The 17350-nt window shown below is 53.0% G+C and overlaps 1 protein-coding gene across 5 annotated transcripts in view; it reads right to left on the bottom strand.

Annotated features, from left to right (window-relative positions):
* GNB1L (G protein subunit beta 1 like) overlaps positions 1 to 16952 on the bottom strand; it is a 59490-nt gene extending 42538 nt beyond the window's left edge. For 2 of the 5 annotated variants that reach the window (XM_041728894.1, XM_041728893.1), the window contains exon 1: positions 16593 to 16952. The gene's annotated coding sequence lies outside the window, so the exon portion shown is untranslated. The remainder of the gene's footprint in view (positions 1 to 16592) is intronic. The other 3 variants (XM_041728895.1, XM_041728896.1, XM_041728892.1) reach the window with 3 other exon arrangements.
* Between the last annotated feature and the right edge of the window lie 398 nt (positions 16953 to 17350).

The following is a 17350-nucleotide window of genomic DNA, read 5'->3' as shown; positions in this document are numbered from 1 at the left end:
TGGAGTTTGATTTGCCAACATATAGCATAACACCCAGGGCTCATCTCGTCAAGTGCCCCCCTCAGTGCCTGTCATCCAGTCACCCCATCCCCCCGCCCACCTCCCCTTCTACTACTCCTTGGTCATTTCCCAGAGTTAGGAGTCTCTCATATTCTGTCTCCCTCTCTGATATTTCCCACTCATTTTCTCTCTTTTCCCCTATAATCCCTTTCACCATTTTTTTATATTCCCTAAATGAGTGAAACCATATGATTGTCCTTCTCTGATTGACTTACTTCACTCAGCATAATACCCTCCAGTTCCATTCACATGGAAGCAAATGGTGGGTATTTGTCGTTTCTAATGGCTGAGGAATATTCCATTGTATACGTAGACCACATCTTCTTTATCCATTCATCTTTTGATGGACACTGAGGCTCCTTCCACAGTTGGGCTATTGTGGATGTTGCTGCTATAAACATTGGGGTGCAGGTGTCTCAGCTTTTCACTGCATCTGTGTCTTTGGGGTAAATCCCCAGCAGTGCAATTGCTGGGTCGTAGGGCAGGTCTATTTTTAACTCTTTGAGGAACCTCCACACAGCTTTCCACAGTGGCTGCACCAGTTCACATTCCCACCAACAGTGCAAGAGGGTTCCCCCTTCTCCAGTTTTTTAGAGAGGATATGTTAATGTCACAGAAAGTAGACCCCAGAGAAAGGACTATTACCAGAAATAAGGAGGATACAACATAATAAAAGGTATTTGGGGAACCCAGGTGGCTCAGTGGTTTAGCGCCGCCTTCAGCCCAGGGCCTGATCCTGTAGACCCGGGATGGAGTCCCACATCGGGCTTCTTCCTGCATGGAGCCTGCTTCTCCCTCTGCCTGTGTCTCTGCCTCTCTTTCGATCTCTCTCTCTTTCTCTCTCTCGGTCTCTCATAAATAAATAAATAAATAAATAAATAAAATCTTAATAAAGGTATCAATTTATCAAAAAGACGTAAGAGTCCTAAATATATATTCAGCTAAAAACAGAACTTCAACAAAATGCATGAAGGAAAAACTGATGGAACTGAAAGAGGAAATAAACAAATACATAATTCTAGCTAGAGACTTAAACTCCTTCTTAGTAATTAGCTGAATAAGTGGCCAAAAAGTCATACAGAATCCTATCTATCTACTTGACCTTAAGAGAATACTCCACCCAACAGAAATAAAACACATTCTTCTCAAATGCACATGGAATATTCATCAAGATAAACCATATCTTGGGTCATAAAACAAAACCTTAAAAAATGAAGAAGAAACAAAGGCATACAAAATATGTTCTCCAACCTTATGGAATTAACATGGAAATCAGTAAGGGAAAGGCAACTGGAAAATTTCCAAATATTTGGAAAATGAACAATATACTTTAAAGTAATCAATTGGTCAAAGAGGTACATAATCCCAAGAGAAATTAGAAAATATTTTGCATTTAATAAAAATGAAAAACAAAATAATCAAAATTTGTAGGATTCAGCAAAAGTGAGGCATGGAGGAAAATTTATAGCATTAAATGCCTACATTCAGGGCACCTGGCTGGCTCAGTGGTTGAGTGTTTGTCTTTGGCTCGGGTTGTGATCCCAGGGCCCTGGGATCGAGTTCTGCATCAAGTTCCCTGCATGGAGCCTGCTTCTCCCTCTACCTGTGTCTCTGCCTCCCTCTCTGTGTGTCTCTCATGAATAAATGAATAAAATCTTAAAAAAAAGAGAAACTAGAAAAAGAGGTGCAAATTAAGCCCCAAAGCAAGCCAAAGGAAGGAAATGATAAGGATAGAGCAGAAACAAATGAAATCCAGAGTAGTAAGGCAACAGAGGAAAATCAATAAAACCAAATACTGGTTCTTTAGAAATATTCATAAAATTGATAAATCTCTATCTAGACAGATAATCACAAAAAAGAGAAGAAACAAATTATCCTCATGAAAGAAGGATTATCACTCAAGACACAACAAACATTAAGGAAATGCTATAAACAACTCAATGCACATAAGCTCGACAATTTAGATGAAATGGAACTGAAGGGGACGCCTGGGTGGCTCAGTGATTGAGCACCTGCCCCTGGCTCAGGGTGTGATCCGCAGTCTCAGGATGGAGTCCCACATCAGGCTCCCTGCCTGGAGCCTGCTTCTCTCTCTGCCTACATCTCTGCCTTTCTTTCTCTGTGTCTTTCATGAATAAATAAATAAAAATCTAAAAAAGGAAAAAAGAAAAAAAGAAAAGAAATGGAACTGAAGGCCACAAATATTAGAATGTCCGAAAAAAAAAAAAAAAAAGAACAAAACCTGACACAGAAATGTGGAGCACAAAATTCTCATATGTCATTTATAAGAATCCAAAATGGTACAAGCATTCTGGAAAACAGTTGAGTAGTTTCTTATAAAATGAAATACACATGCATCATATTGCTTGGCAATCCTACCCCTAGATATTTATTCTAGAGAAATGAAAATTTATGTGTAAACAAAAGCCTGTACATGAATGTGTAGAAGTTCTGTTCACGTTGCCCCAAAAGGCCATCTGCCAGTGAATGGAAGGAATACTCCTGAGCAATAATAAGGAACAAACTACTGAAAAGTGCAACAATGTGGATGGATCTCCAGGAAATTATGGTGAGTGAAAGGTTACATACAGTATGAGCCTAGTTATATGGCATTCCGGAAAAGCCCAACTAGGTAGAGAGCCGCAGGCGGGCAGTGGCTAGGGGCTGGGGCAGGGGGAGGCTGACCACCGGCAGGGAGCAGGAGGAAAGTTCTAAGGTGATGATGCATCAGTTTCTATGTCAGGATTGTAGCACTGCTGGTGCTGGTGTTGGGCAGGTGTGAAGACTCATTGTAAGTACATTTCATAGTAACAATCATACTAATAACAGATATGAGTTCACACTAATAAAATGACTGAAGAAATAAATGGGGGAGAGTAGACAAATCTGGCATGCAGGAAATTCCAAATAATTTGTGTGGATGCTCTGCCCTCAAGCATGGGGAGCAGAATTCCCATCCCTCACACAGCGGCTGCCCACACTGACTTCCTTCCTAAGAGGACAGTCAAGAAAGGGAGAGAACAGGGCAACTTCACAGAGAGGAAACCTGACAACCACTACCTCAGCCAGGTGACCAAGGCTGACATCAACAGTAATGTCACTTGGACAGCATGTACCACTAATATGTGATAAGATGGCACTTTATCTTTGAGGTCTGGCTCCTGGAAACCCACAGCCCCAGTCTAATCATGAGAAAAACACATGCCTAGCCTAGCTGAGGAACATTCCACAAGAGGCCTGAGTGGTACCCCATAAAACTATCAAGGCTATAAAAATAAGGAAAATCTAAGAAAATGGATAGCCCAGAGGACACTAAGGACATCTGACAATTAAATGTAATGTGATCCCTGGATGGGATCCTGGGACCAAAAGGAGACATTAGGTAAAAACTCAAGAAATCTGAATAAATATGAACTTAAGTCAGTAATGATGTACTAATATTGGTTCATTACTGTGACAAGTGCACCATGCTAATAATTTTAAGAAAACAGGGCTCAAGCACACTTCTGTACACAAGTTAACACACTGGGCCACTGCTCTCTTGGCCATTTTCTGGGATGCTGTTTTTCAAATAAATATATTGGACAATATTGTGCTGTTTTTTTTCCTCAAGCTACAGTTGATTGGATTTACCTGATTGGATTTACCACTAACATATGATGAAAACCCAATTTTCTGCTTAGACTTTCCTGGTTAAAGCCAATTTCTAATTCTACTTTGGTGACTTTAAACAGACTAAATGCCAATTTTTAAGGGCTTATCCCATTTAAAATAATTCACCATCCTATTTTGTTCTAATAGGAATTTCAATTCAGCAGTAGTGCCCCTAATACAAGGTAGTCAGTATTCAGCTAAGCAAATTAGCTGATGACCAGCAGCATCACCACCACCACGGTTACTTCCAGGAGCAGAGCAGCATGCCAGGGAAAGGAAGGATGCCGATCTAACAAGACTGCTCTCCGCCAGCCTGAACAACTCATTCTCTCCTTGAAGTACATGGCCATCCTAGCAGGAAGCTCCTGAACTGGCGGGTCCTCCAGGCCAGCAGGAACAGAGACCCACTCAATTTATGCCTCCCTGCCGACACATGAAACTGGAAAGACCCTCTCTGGACAAGCCTGTCCTGAGCCCTGCCTTGGCACCCTCCCGCCTTCCTGGTCAGGACGGACTATGGCAAGAGTCCCAGAACCGGCCCTCTGAAGCCACAGACACAGCAACCAGGGCAGTCCAGGCCAGGTCACTGGGAATGTGGAGCCCAGGGGAACGGAGGTCTGATCACTGCCCTCTGTGGTCTTCGAAATGCAGGGAGTCCCAGGGGAGTCAGCACGTGCACATGCAGGCATCAGGAACCAGCCTACAGCTCAGGACAACCCTTTACCAAATCGTCGCCTTGTCACTGAAGCCCCTGAGGGTCAGTGTCCCACCCACAGTGTTGGCTCACCACTCAAGCCAGGGGTGGGAGCAGCCCAGGGAGTGATGCCCAGGCCCCAGAGGGGTGGTCCTGCCATAAGTAAGGCCAAAGGCACAGTCTCTTCTCCTGGGTGGCGGTTGGTCAAGCGTCCGAGTCTGGATGTGGGCTCAGGTCATGATCTCAGTCCTGAGATCGAGCTCTGTGGTGGGCATGGAGCCTGCTTGAGACTCTCTCCCCCCCTCTCTCCCTCTGCCCCTCTCCCCTTCCGCTCTAAAAAAATAAAGCAAAACCAAACCAGAGAGCCTAGACGTGCGCAGAGCAGCTTTAGAAAGCATGCCCAGATGAGACCAGGGAAAGAGCAAGCCTGCGGGGATAGGGAGATCCCTATCCCGTTACCTGCAGCTCACGGCCACAAAGGACGGCCACGCTCCCTGGCTCCCTGAGCCGAGCAACGCAGCTGCGCCTTCCGGCTCAGGCCCAGCCCAGGAGGGCTGGGGCGGGCCGGCGGCACCAGCGCAGCCTCCGCCCGCAGCACCCCTCCCGCAGCACCCCTCCCGGCCCCGAGCCAGGGAGGCAGGTTTGCTGGAGGGGGGGAGTAACTCAAACTTCACAAAGAAACCATTTCTGGAATGGGGCTCCGTTTGGCGATTCGGAGTCAAAGGCGCACTTCATAGCTCCTTTCCAAGCCCCGTGCATTGTCAGGGCCCTTTCCCCTTTGAAGCCTCGGTGAGTGATTGAAGCGTCTACTTTCTGAGGGGCAGATAGCACTGGGCCGGTAATCCGACTCTAAGCCCGGGGATAAAGGTAGTTTGTTTCCTCTCAGCCCGTCTGTCAACACCTCCTCAGTAATTAGCCCTAATTATTACCAAGGGCCAGCCTCCCATTCGGTTATTAAATCAGAAATAGTATCGTGGCCGGGCATCTGTCAACGCCCGACTGGCGACCTTGGATTCATTGAATCCTCTGTCAGTATCCGTGGCTTCAAAGATGCAGATCCCAGGGAGGGGTTCCGGGGACCCAGCGCAGCCAGCCCCACCTGGGGAGAGCGCAGAGGGGAGGGCGGGCAGTGCTCTGAGCAGCCCTGCGCCCCGCAGGCCTTGAAGTCTAGCGGAGAGGTGGGAGCCGGCCCCCCCAACACCCGCCTTCCTCCCCCCGCCCCCCGGCAGCAAGTGCACCCCCCAACCGCGGCCAGCCCCGGGGAGGCGGGTGACAGATGGAACTCTGTGTGTACAAGGAGGCAGGGGGTGTAAGCCTTGCCCCCCAGCAGCCCTTCCCCTAGGGGACCAAAGGCCAGTCCCAGGCCCTCCTGCCTCTAGCACAGCCATCTCCCAGGAGCAGCAGGTGATGGTGGCCTGAGGCTCGACGGGCCCGGTGCTGGCTGTTTCTCGAGTGCCCAGGGCAACAGCCAAGCCCAGCTGCCAGGAGCCCCTCTGAGCTTCGAGTACGGCCAGGGCATCTCCCCCTGGGCCACACAGTCCACAATGCAGGTCTGCGGGGCAGCTGTAGAAACACCAGGCTTCTGTGCTAGAGTCAAGAGTGCTGCACTCCGGAAGACCCTTGGGGGACAGACTGACGGCCACCTCCATCCTCAGCCTGAAGCTTCTTGTTCTGTCCAAAAGCAAGTCACCTGGAGACCTTCTGCTCCTGCAAAGCTCACGCATTCCTGGCTCCTCTGAGGGGGAACATGCCCCATCCAGGAAGATTCACTACCTCAGGCAGGCGTGTCCCAGGCCCCATGGGAACTGCCTACCTGAAGCAAACCCGGCAGTGCCCACACCGTGTCTAGATATTCCTCGACAGGTCTGCGAGCACCCCTTCTGGAAGGGCTCCACTGGGTTTGCAGGAGAGGGCGACAGACGCAAAGTTATGGCCACATCCCCTGGGAACTGGCTCCTCCGCTGGTCAAGGCACACGTAGGAAGACGGGTGCCCAGGGAGACGTGAGCATGGCCCTCCCTCCAGGGTGCACGTTCTCCCCTGCCGCCCTACAGCTAAGTCCCTGCTGGGTGCTCTGGCGGTGCTCCCACCGACAGCAGGAGTGAGCCTCAGGACAGAGGCACAGTGATGGCCGGCAAACCAGCAGCTGCCATGTGTGAGCGTGAAGGGCCAGTGTGCCTCACGGGAGCCCACGGAGGCCGGCAGTCGCAGATATCTCCTGGGGATGTGCGGACAGGCCAATCCTGCTAGACTGAAAGGACATGCCAGGGAGCGGGGCTGCTGGGGTGCTGAGGCAGGAGGCTGGGCAGGCAGGGCCACTCCAGGAACAGGAGCCTCAGGCTGCAGCTAAGGATGCCCGTCACCCCAGGAGCAGGTCCAGGGAGCCTGGCAAGATGGCAGGAAGGAAGTCCACCTCGGGAGCATTTTCAGCCAGCCTGCCCCCAGACTCACGCAGCGGTGGGAACCCAGCCAGGCTGGCAGCATTTCTGTCCCTGATGAACACACGGAAAAGCTCGTTGTTTGACAGGAAGTGTGACCATTCCCACATTCCAGCGCCAGCTGCTAGGGCCCACTTCCACCTGAGATCTGGTCCACAGCGGCTGGCTGCCCCGTGCTGCTGACAGCACCCTGACAACTCTCACCTTGGGCAGGGAATGGGCCATCCCTGTGGGCTGGTGCCCAGGTAGCTCCTGGGAACCTGATCCCACTTGGGGAGGGGTCTGTAACCATGGTGGTGACAGGGATCCGTGCTTCCTCCTGTGACACAGGCTACCTCAGGCAGGGGAGCCCCCCACCGATCTACTGCACACACAGATGTGCACATTACGTGCCTACAGATATGCCGCATGCTCACAATGGGCTGTGCGGTCTGTGCACACATATGTGTCTAGGCACACACTTTCACATGTGCACTAACAGCCACTAGCAGTGCTTGACTGCTATGTGGGGGAGGGAAGAATCAGAGGCCCTCAGGGGCCTCCTGCCTCCAAGCACATGCAAGGCAGAAATTCTCTCATTACACGGGCAGCAAAGGGAGACTTGCAAAGTTCAACAACTTGAGGGGGACAATTGGGGGACAGGGGTACAAGACATGATGACAGGGACCAGGAGACTACAGTGGGTATTGTGAAGTGGGCACCTGGAGTCGGGTGGGAACACAGGGGCAGAGCTGCACTGGCCCTGGGTTACCCTCCTGGCTGCCACCATCCACGGCTCCCGTTTGCACGATGATTTTCCAGTGGAGGAACATAGGGTCTTGGCAGTGGGAAAGCCGCCATGCCCTAGGGAGCAGCACCCTGGACCAGGTACCTGGCCAACCCCATGCTTCCAGGACCTCATGAGCCATGAGATGTGGTACTCCCAGTGCCAGGTGTCCCTGCGCGGACCATGCAGCACCTGCACTTGGCCAGCTGTATGGCCGAGTGTGGGCTCGCTGTCAGCCCAGGCCCCATGCTGCTCACACATACAGGTGGAGAGCAGCCCAGGATATTCCTCTCCACTGTCAGACAGCCCCACCCAGCAGGTGGATGAGCACCCACCACCCACAGGCCCCAGCCCTGGCTGTGTGCCCCTAAGGTCAGGAGAGAAGGAAGGGGCTGCCAAGGATACCCTACAGGCCAGGGGCTCCTCCCAGGTTTACCATCAACACCCCCGTAGCAAAGATCATGTTGCTCATTTACAAATGAGAACACCACAGTCCAAAGGGAAAGTGAGCTCAGGACTCCCGCTGTCTGGCACGGCACACTTGGCCAGACCGTCCACCAACACAGCACCCTTGGGGTTAAGGACCAACCGCCGCTGGAGTTGAGCAATGGACATGCCATGGTCCACTGTACCATCCTCTCCATGTCTGTGTTTATGATGATGTGTCTTTTTAAAACTAGCCAAGACAACTTCGAGAACAAGGTGTCAGGGGCGGGGGTGTGAGGAAGGGAATGCTTCTCTACCAAACAATGAAGACTCACTATAAAGCCAGATAATTGGTGGGGGATAGACCAGACCAGAGCCAGGCGTGTATGAGAAGGATGGACGGCGGCCAGGCTGGGCCAGCTTGGCATCCTTAACCTGGGGTGGGAAGGTCTGTGCCCTGTGGGAAAAGGCGACATGGGGTCCTCCACTGGTCAGGGTAGGTCATGCTGTGGAGAACACAAACCCCTGAACTCAGCGGCTCACAGCTCAGATTCCCACTATTACACACAGGTGGGCGGAGGGGCCCTGCTTGTCCCTGGCTACCTGATGACGACGGCAGAGCCCTCTGCACGGCATACCATTAGTTACAAGCTGACTCGAGTCTATGTAAATGGCTTAAAACTGGAAAATACAGGTAATGTCTCTGTACCCTTATGCAGGCAAAGATTTCTAAAATAAAAGAGTTGCCAGCATGTCCTGCTCCCACGGCCTGGAGAGGCCCCTGCAACCTACCACTCACGATGCTCAGAGTGTGCACCACAGCACTGTTGGAAATTGCAAAAACGAGAAATAAGAAATCCATCTTGGGGATTATTATGGGCAAACTGTGTCCCTCAACCCTCTCAAATTCATATGTTGAAGTTCTAATCCCCACCCCCCCCTCAGAATTTGACTCTGTGGAAACAGGGCTCTGAAGAGGTAATTAAACTTAAATGAGGTCATACGGGTGGCCCCTTAGCCAACAGGCCTGGTGTCCTTATGAGAGGAATTAGAACAGACAGGCACAGAGAGACAAGCACATGAGAACACAGGGAGACAGCGGTCATCATAAGCCAAGGGGACAACCGCAGGAGAGACCACTCTGCCAGCACCTTGATCTTGGGCTTCTGGCCTCCAGGACTGTGAGATATACATTGTTGTTTAAGGCCTGCTGCCTTAGCAGACACAGGCACCTATCCTTGGGTACTGACGCAGGCCTGCTCCAACTCTGGTGATGGCTGCACTGGTGAGTGCCATGTTCACCTTCTCCATGCTGATGGCCCCACTCCACGGGAGGATTAGCCGCTCATCCTCAGGACTCAGGTGTCATCTGGCAGCTTCCTTTGGCCACAGTAACGGAAAAGCAGTGACAAGCATCACTTGTGGTTCACTGTGGCCTTTCCCCTGCCTCTGTGGTTGTGGAGAAATGTGTCCAGTGAACTCCTGTCAGCACGATCCTCTGCAATGGGCAGGGGGCATTCATCTTCAACAGATGAATAGTGAGATGTGGGAGGTTTTTACTGCAGCACGATCTGGCTCTTCCTGACTGATATGACAGGACAACAGCTCTATTTACCTCACTCCTTACTACAGGAACTTCAGGCTGTTTCCAGTTTGGCTCTTAAGGCATTGACTGGTCACTAGGCACTTGACAGGGGTCAAGCCACTGCACGGACCTTATCTCATTCAATCTTCCCACTGCCTTATGAGGTCAGGTGACAACAGGGACGACAGGCTTGCAAGTGGCAGCAAGGTGTGACTGGGCTCAACTCCATGCTCTGAAGCCCACATCTAGGAATGGACAACAGCCATCTGCACATAGGCAAGTGGTCAGGGTCTGTGTGCACAGAAATGTTATGTGAGTGAATAGCAATATTTGATATTTCTACCAGTGGCAAGAAACAGCCTATTTCTCCATACCTTCAGCAATTCTGGATATCGAGAACTTTTAAAGTCCTGTGATCTCAGAAAAAAAAAAAAAAATTCACCCACACTTCCCTGTAGTTAACTTCTATGATTTTTTTAAAATATTGAAATCTTTAATTCATCCAGAGTGGAGCCTGGCAGAGTGAGGTGGGTATCCAGTTTTACTATTTTGGCTAACCAGTTGGTCCAACTCCTTTTACTGAATAATCCACTTCACCCCCATTAATTTGAAACAATAGCATGTTTAGCATGAACTAAATTCCTGTATTTATTTGGCTTTATTTCAAAGTTCTCTATTCTCCTCTGTTCATCCATCCACACCAATTCTAAGTACTTTCATTGTTGCAGCTTTATAAAAAGTTCTCTCTCATAGGACCTTAGCCATAATACTCTGGCATTAAAATTTTTCTTGGAGACATGTACTTTAAAAACCCTCCTATAGTGCCTACTGTGTCCTCTTTAGGAAATAAAATCAGGTTATTTCCAAGGCAAGTAAGTGACAGGCACGATGATGTGGTAGGCAGATGCCAGAATATCGGCCAATCCTGGGCACATCCGGCAAACCCTGCCAGACCGTCCTGCTCCTAGGAGCAACCTCCTCTAGCCCACCTGTATGTGAAGAGCTGGGAATGGCAAATGACCCAAGGATCCTCCCCCCATCATGCACAGCAGGGCCTCCTCTGCTGGCTCTCTGTGTTCCTTCTACCCCCGCAGCATGGGAAAGCAGCTAGGTTGTTGCATGTGCCGAAAGACAGGGCACAGCAATGGCTGCCACTGAGACTGTCACTTTGCAACAGCATACACACTGCCTGTCTGCAAGACCAGGCCCTCCATCCTCTCCTGATCCCATCCACAAGGGCACCCAGGAACTGGCAAACTTGCCTTTGCCACTGAGGCCCTGCCTTCATTTCTTTTCCAGTGTAATAAGAGCCCAACCACAATGAGTCCCATTTTCCAAATTAAAACAGGTGATCTGACCTCTCTGCAGATCCTCTTGGGCTTGCCTCGGGAGAGCTGGCCCTCAACTACAAACAAGGCAGCAAGAGCTGTTTGGGACCCAAGGGGAAAAGGCCCATCAGGACCATGAGGTCAGAAGGGAAGAGGACAATGGGGGTGGGAGGGTAGGAAGGGAAGATCCCTCGAATCCCTCGAGCTGAAAGGGATTCACTTCAGGTCCACTAAATGTAGATGAGAAAGGTGCCCTGTGCAGAGGCCAGCAATAGTGGGGGTGTCAACCAAGTGAGTAGGTCATCACCCCAGAGTAACCCCAGGTTCTATTGTCAGAGACATCTTACCAGCTTAAAAGATATTGCCAACAGTATCAGACCCACTGGCAGGCCAGGGGCGGGGGGTAGGAAGCAGTCTGAGCTGGGTCTGCAAAAGGTCCAAACTAAGAGATCGCGTGGAAGGGCAGCAGTGCATCCAGGGCTGGGATACAATGTGCAGGGACTTCCGACCTTGATCAGGATCAAGGCTGCACAGTGGTTTCTTCTGTCAGCTTGCTTGTTTGCTTTTAAGGTTCTATCAGCTTCCCACTTATTTCTAAGACTTGCAAAATGGTTCACACATAAAACCATCTGAACCCAGAGCCTTTAAAGGCACAATTATTAAATTAAATAATCTCAACAATGTCTATTTTACTGAAAATTTTTACCAGATGTTTGCTTACTATTTTTTCTCTACAATAAGTAGTTTTTTAATTTTTTAAATTTTGTTTAATTTGTCAACATAGCGTAAAACACCCAGTACTCATAGTATCATGTGTCCTTAATGCCCATCACCCAGGTACCCTATAAAGTAACTACTTTTAACAGCTGTTCACATTTCCACTATTTTTTCTTCCTACTTTCCAGGAAAGTGTTGTTTCCACAATTGTTAAACTGAAGGGGTTTGACGTTCTTGTTGAATTGTCCCTCTGGGAAGGTGCACTGTACCCCCTCCCCCTCCCCGTGTTAAACTTGGCTTAAGGGAGCTTCTGAGCTCAGTTCTCCTTATTAGAAAATCCATCCTTGTGCAGAACAGGTCTTTCTTCATTCCAATCCTCTGGCCCCTGGGCCTCACAGCTCTGGTCGGCTGCTTGCTTCTCACTTCACCTCCAGATTTTGAATCAGTTCTCAAGATCACACTCCACTTGCCAAGCCTCCCTTTCCTGCCTGTTCAGCCTAACCCCTTCCTTCAACCAGACCCTTCTATTCTCAAAGCCCCACCAGAAACCACACCTCCAACAGTGACCTAGAACACTCATGGCTAGGGCCTAGCTTGTTCCCAACAGAACAGGCAACAGTGTTCCTGCCAACAAAATAAAGGCTCTGCTCGTCAGTAGCCATCACACCACAAACTGAGCCATGGTTTAAACATATGTTTAATGAGCACCAACTGTATACCAGGAACACGAAGCTGATCAAGATGGAGCCCCTGCCCTAGAGGCTCACGGTCTACCCAAAGACACAAGTCATTTAAAGGATTCTGGTTTAAGTGCTGAGTCACCAATATGCAGGAGTGGGCAGGGAGGCAGGGACTGCTAAAGAGCAAAAGTGGGAGGGCAACATGGGCAAAGGTACTGAGACACAGAAATTCATGCCAACCTCTGAAGAAAACCAGGTGTAACTAGAATGTTAAAATACAAAAGGGGAAAATGCCTGGCATTGAATTGACACTGGCAAGGCAGCCTGGATCCCACCTTCCGAGCTGGCCAAGGCTGCCGGTAAAGCCGTAGGGAAGCATCTTTCTCTGCCATCCCACTCATACTAAATGACCAAAATGGCTACTTTCCCCACTCAGCCTTCCTTAAATTCCAGCCCAGAGGACAGAGGTCAGAGGGAGCCAAGATGGGGAAGGGGGCCAATGTAGAGACACCAACCAGAGACAGATTCAAACAGGGCTGCCATGGCAGACCTAGTCCAGCCCAGCCAACACTGAACAAGGGGCCTGGGGAGTAGGGCGGTTATAAAAACATACAAATATCTGATGGGGACTACTGTATGGAACTCTGTCTCATCAGTGGGAACGCATCTGAGAGCCTAGTGGGGGGCAGCCTGTAGGCCACTGAGGAAGTCAGAGGATGAGGGACACAGCATAGAGCCCAATATTCTGCTGTAATAGAAGATGGGGTGGTAAAGGGGACAAGGCGGCTGTTTGTGCTCAGAGCAGAGCCCAAACAAGTGTACCTCCTGCCCAGCAAGAAAACAAGTGGATAGGGCAATACCTGGCACGCTATTATCTCGAGTCATCTGGGAACACCACCCTGTCCTTTGGGGGGCCGTGGGGTTCCTTGGCTATGCAGGCCACTTCATCACAAGGAGCACTGCTACAGCCTGGGCTGTGTTCAGAATCCAGGGCGATGGGGTAGGAGAAACTGCTAGGCCTCCTGGGGCCTCTGGGGTTATCTGCCACCCACTGTAAGGTACCTAAAGATGCCTTCTGGTCTCCCTGTGTCTTAGAAACCTCCTCCTCTGTCTTCTGGGTTTCTGGACTCCCTGGTGGAACTGGAACTGGTTTCTGGGAAGGCAGATTAGCAGATCCTGAAAGTACAGGGACAATTGTGGGGGTCACCTTCCCTGGCTGGGATGAGGCTGACCCCATAGGACCAGGATCAGTGCTGCATGCAGAACTGAACAAGGTAAGGACAGACCCAAGGCTGTTCTCCTTGGCCCACTGCTGTTCAGGGAGAATATTTCTGGATGTAGAGCTGGAATTACCAACAGCAGGGGTGGCCACAGCGATTGGGCCAGCACCCATGGTAAGGGCTGGGGCATCTGAACACCTAAGTAGTACCCACCACAGGCAGCTGTGGGGCCACTGGTGGCTGGCTTGAGGCAGAGGGCCGGGGGGCAAGGTGCTGCAGCATGGTACTCAGTGAAACTATTCAGGTCTTAAGCAACTTCCTTGAGATCCCGGCAGAAGAGCTCACCATCATCAGGAAGGGGCAGGTCCCTGTCAAGTTAGGGGGCTGCCCACACCTGGGCTCACCCCGTCAGGTACCCTAGGATCTCGAAAATGCAGCTGAGGTTCTCCAGACAGTGCTCAAAGCAAAAGGACATATCAGTCCAGTTGCCGTGAGGAGTCATCAAAGGTGTGTGGGTCTGAGACTGGCACCCAGTGGAAGTCCACCCTGGGTGCCATGGGCTGGGCATGTGCAGAGCCAGGGGCCCCCTTTCTGTGGGCTTACCGCCAGGAGCACTAATGGCTGTGCTCTTCTGCTCCATGGTCATGTGCACACACACAGGGTCCCCACAGCAGGGCTGCTCAATCCAGGGATCCACTGGAGGGGTGTATGTGACCCCAGGAAAGACCTGGTCCATCTGCTGCCAAGGGTGTGCACTGGCGTAAGGCTGCCGCCTGGATGGGATTGCGAGGGCCCCGCCAACAGCGCTGGCCATGAAACATGGAGGGAGCACAGAGGAGTTGCCATGTCAACTACAAGAGGAAGGAGGAAGACAGGAAGAGATGGCGCAGCAGAGGGGGTGGTAATGACACAATTGGACAGAGACGGGCTGAAACAGGGTGTGGCAAACCCAGGTGTTCCAGGCAAGTGCTGAGGGTCAGAGGAGCTGGCAGCTGTGGCCTCAGGAGAGCTGAGAAGAGCTGATGGGACTGTCAGATGCAGGCCACCATCCAAGGCAACCTGTCCAAAAACAAGGTGGGGAAGAGCGGGAACTAGGCCCAATCATCTGCACCGTGCAGCAGGAGGAGGCAATATGCAGGCAAACCCCCGGTACCCAAATAGGAGCTCTGAGTGGAAGGAGGGCCCAGGAAGCAGGCCTGGGAGGTCTGAAAAGGTGGGCAAATCCCACCTGTAAAGTTTCATGGGCAAAGTGTGACGGCAGATGCGCTGTTAGTCCCAGGGGAAGGAAAGGAGGCCAAATTGGAACCCCCAGGACTCCTTTTGATGGTCTGGCTGGCTGTCAGGGAATTTCAGGAGAAAAACAGTAACAACCTTTTACTGAGTGCTCTATCTGTGCCAAACAAACCCCCTGATGAGGTCGGTACTCTTGTTGAATCAGAGCAGAGTGGTGAGTGAAGTCACTAGTCTGTGGCCACACACTAACCAATAAGTGAACAAAGGCGGCTGAACCTGGCTCCAAAGACCACACTTAACCAGCACACACCACTACGCTGACTATGAACTACACTTCAATCCACCGATGAGGCCCCTAGTCACCCGAAACACTGTGACCGTCAAGTAAGCAGACTGTGTCACAAGACCCTTTAACCTCAAAGCACTAGGAGTTTGGAAGGTGCTACCTGCCTGCCCAACAGAGGCCTTGGGACCTGGTGTTCTCTGTGCACTCCAGCCTCCCCACTCGTGCTTTCCAGAGTCACCTCATCACTCAAGAGTGCAGCCTGCTGGTAAGAACACTTCACCTCGAACACCACCTCCCTGTATTCCCATCCCAGGGAGAGAGCCCAGCATCAAAAACCCCCAGGTTTAATCCCACTTGATGCCTTCATTCACCATCCCAAAGTCACTCCTGTAAAGGGCCTAGAGAGCAGTGGTCATCAACCCTGAGCAGCCCAAAGAGCCCCAAAGTGGAAAAGGAAGCTGCAATCATCACCAGTTACAGTTCCCTTCCAACGCCAGGAGCCCTCTCCCCGGGCTCTCACACTGTCCAGCCTTATAGCGGTCATCTCCTCAGTCTCTCTGTAAAGGGACATCCACTCATTGTCAACACAGAACACACTCCGCAACCCCTCCATACACACCCTGAGGCTCCATCAGCTCACACCTAGGGGCACCACGGCCTGCACACACACCTTTGTGTACAGTTGCCCGTGTGTTTATCTACTCCTATCCCCATCAGAGTGAGTTCCTCCAAGGAGACACAGCTCTGCTGGTCTTCCTGCTGAGCACCTCCCTGGGCAGCCTGAAGCACTCGAAGCTGCTAGGGCCATGAGCACCTACCTGTGCCACCAAGCTCTCAGGTACGGCCCTCACTCTGGGGAGTTCCTCCACCTGAAAGCCCTTCCTGACCTAACACAGGAAAAGAATATGCTAGAACCTGCCAGCAGCAGTGACCCAAGGGGCAGCACACAAATGCAGTCCACTGGTGAGTCCAGCTCAGCCCGAGTTCTGACAACCAATGACCATGAACCCCTGTGACCAACCACCACTCCAGCTCCTGCCACCAGTCTGAGGTTAAATGCCAGGCTGCGTGCAAAACTCATGCCCAGGAGACAGTGCACACCACAGGTCCGTGCCCTGGCTTCCTCCCAGTCCTGAGCTCCCACCCCAAGCGGCACCCTAGCTGTCCCCTGCCGGCTCATCAGCAAGCCTGTGTGCCCCCTACAGCTCGAGGGAGGAGGCTCCCTTGCTCCGAGCAGCCAGCCCCTCTCCGCGCCCTGACGCTGAGGGGGGGCCCTCCTCCCGGACCGCACAGCCGGCCCTCGGCGCAGGCACCGGGACGCACGCGCGCCGGCCTCCGCACAGCCAGCAAGCGCCCGGCGCGGGGCGCGTCCTCAGCTCCGAGGAGACCGGGCCCCGGGGCCGAACAACTCGCCCAGAGCCCCGCAGCAAGCGGAGGGCAGGCCCCCGCCCGCAGACGCCGTGCAGGGCACCCACCCGGGGCCTGAGCAGAAAGCGGCCGGCCTACCTGAGGCTGCGCCGGGCGGCCGTGAAGCGGTCGCGGGCTGCGGCGGAGGCTGCGGGCGGGCGTACCTCCCAGGGCGAGTCCCAGCGCCACCTACAAAGTGCAGAACAAGACCGGCCGCCGTGAGCGGGGGCGGGCCGCGGGGGCACCACCCCGGAACGGCCCCAGGACCTGCCGGGTCCCCGGCGCGGACCGGGACACCGGGGCCCGCCGTGCGGAGACACCGGGGGCTGGAGGGAGATGGAGGGCGGGGCTCCGCCGGCCGCTCGGGCTCCCGCCGCCCCACTAACCCTGCGGCCTCGGGCAGCAACCTTCCCGGCCCGCGCCGCCTTCGGAGCCCCGCCGCCCCGCGCAGCCACGCCCCCCGCGTGCGCGCCGCCGCCCCCACGGCCCTCGCCACCGCCCTGCGGGGCCGCGCCTGCGCCCTGAGCCCGGGGGCCCGCCGCCGCGCAGGCGCCCCAGCCCTTGCCAGCGCGGCGGGGCGGCGCGGGGCCTCATGGGAGCGCGCTCTACCGGCGGCGCGCAGTACCTGGAGCGCGGCGGGCGTGCGCAGGCGCGGGGCGGAGGGGCTAGGGCGGCGGGGCGGCGGGGCGGCGGGGCGGCGGGGCGGCGGGGCTGGGCGCCCGCCCCGCTCCCCCAGGCGCGGCCGAGCCGCTGCCGCCGCCCTGTATCAGCGGGGCCCCGGGGCGCTGCGGGCGTCAGGAGGGGGGCTGGGCGTCCAAGGGGCAGGGGCGCTCCTGAGGAGGGTCTCACCCCCGGGG

Source organism: Vulpes lagopus, chromosome 14, assembly GCF_018345385.1.
Source record: "Vulpes lagopus strain Blue_001 chromosome 14, ASM1834538v1, whole genome shotgun sequence".
Classification (NCBI taxonomy): domain Eukaryota; kingdom Metazoa; phylum Chordata; class Mammalia; order Carnivora; family Canidae; genus Vulpes; species Vulpes lagopus.
This window is presented reverse-complemented; position numbering and strand designations above follow the sequence as displayed.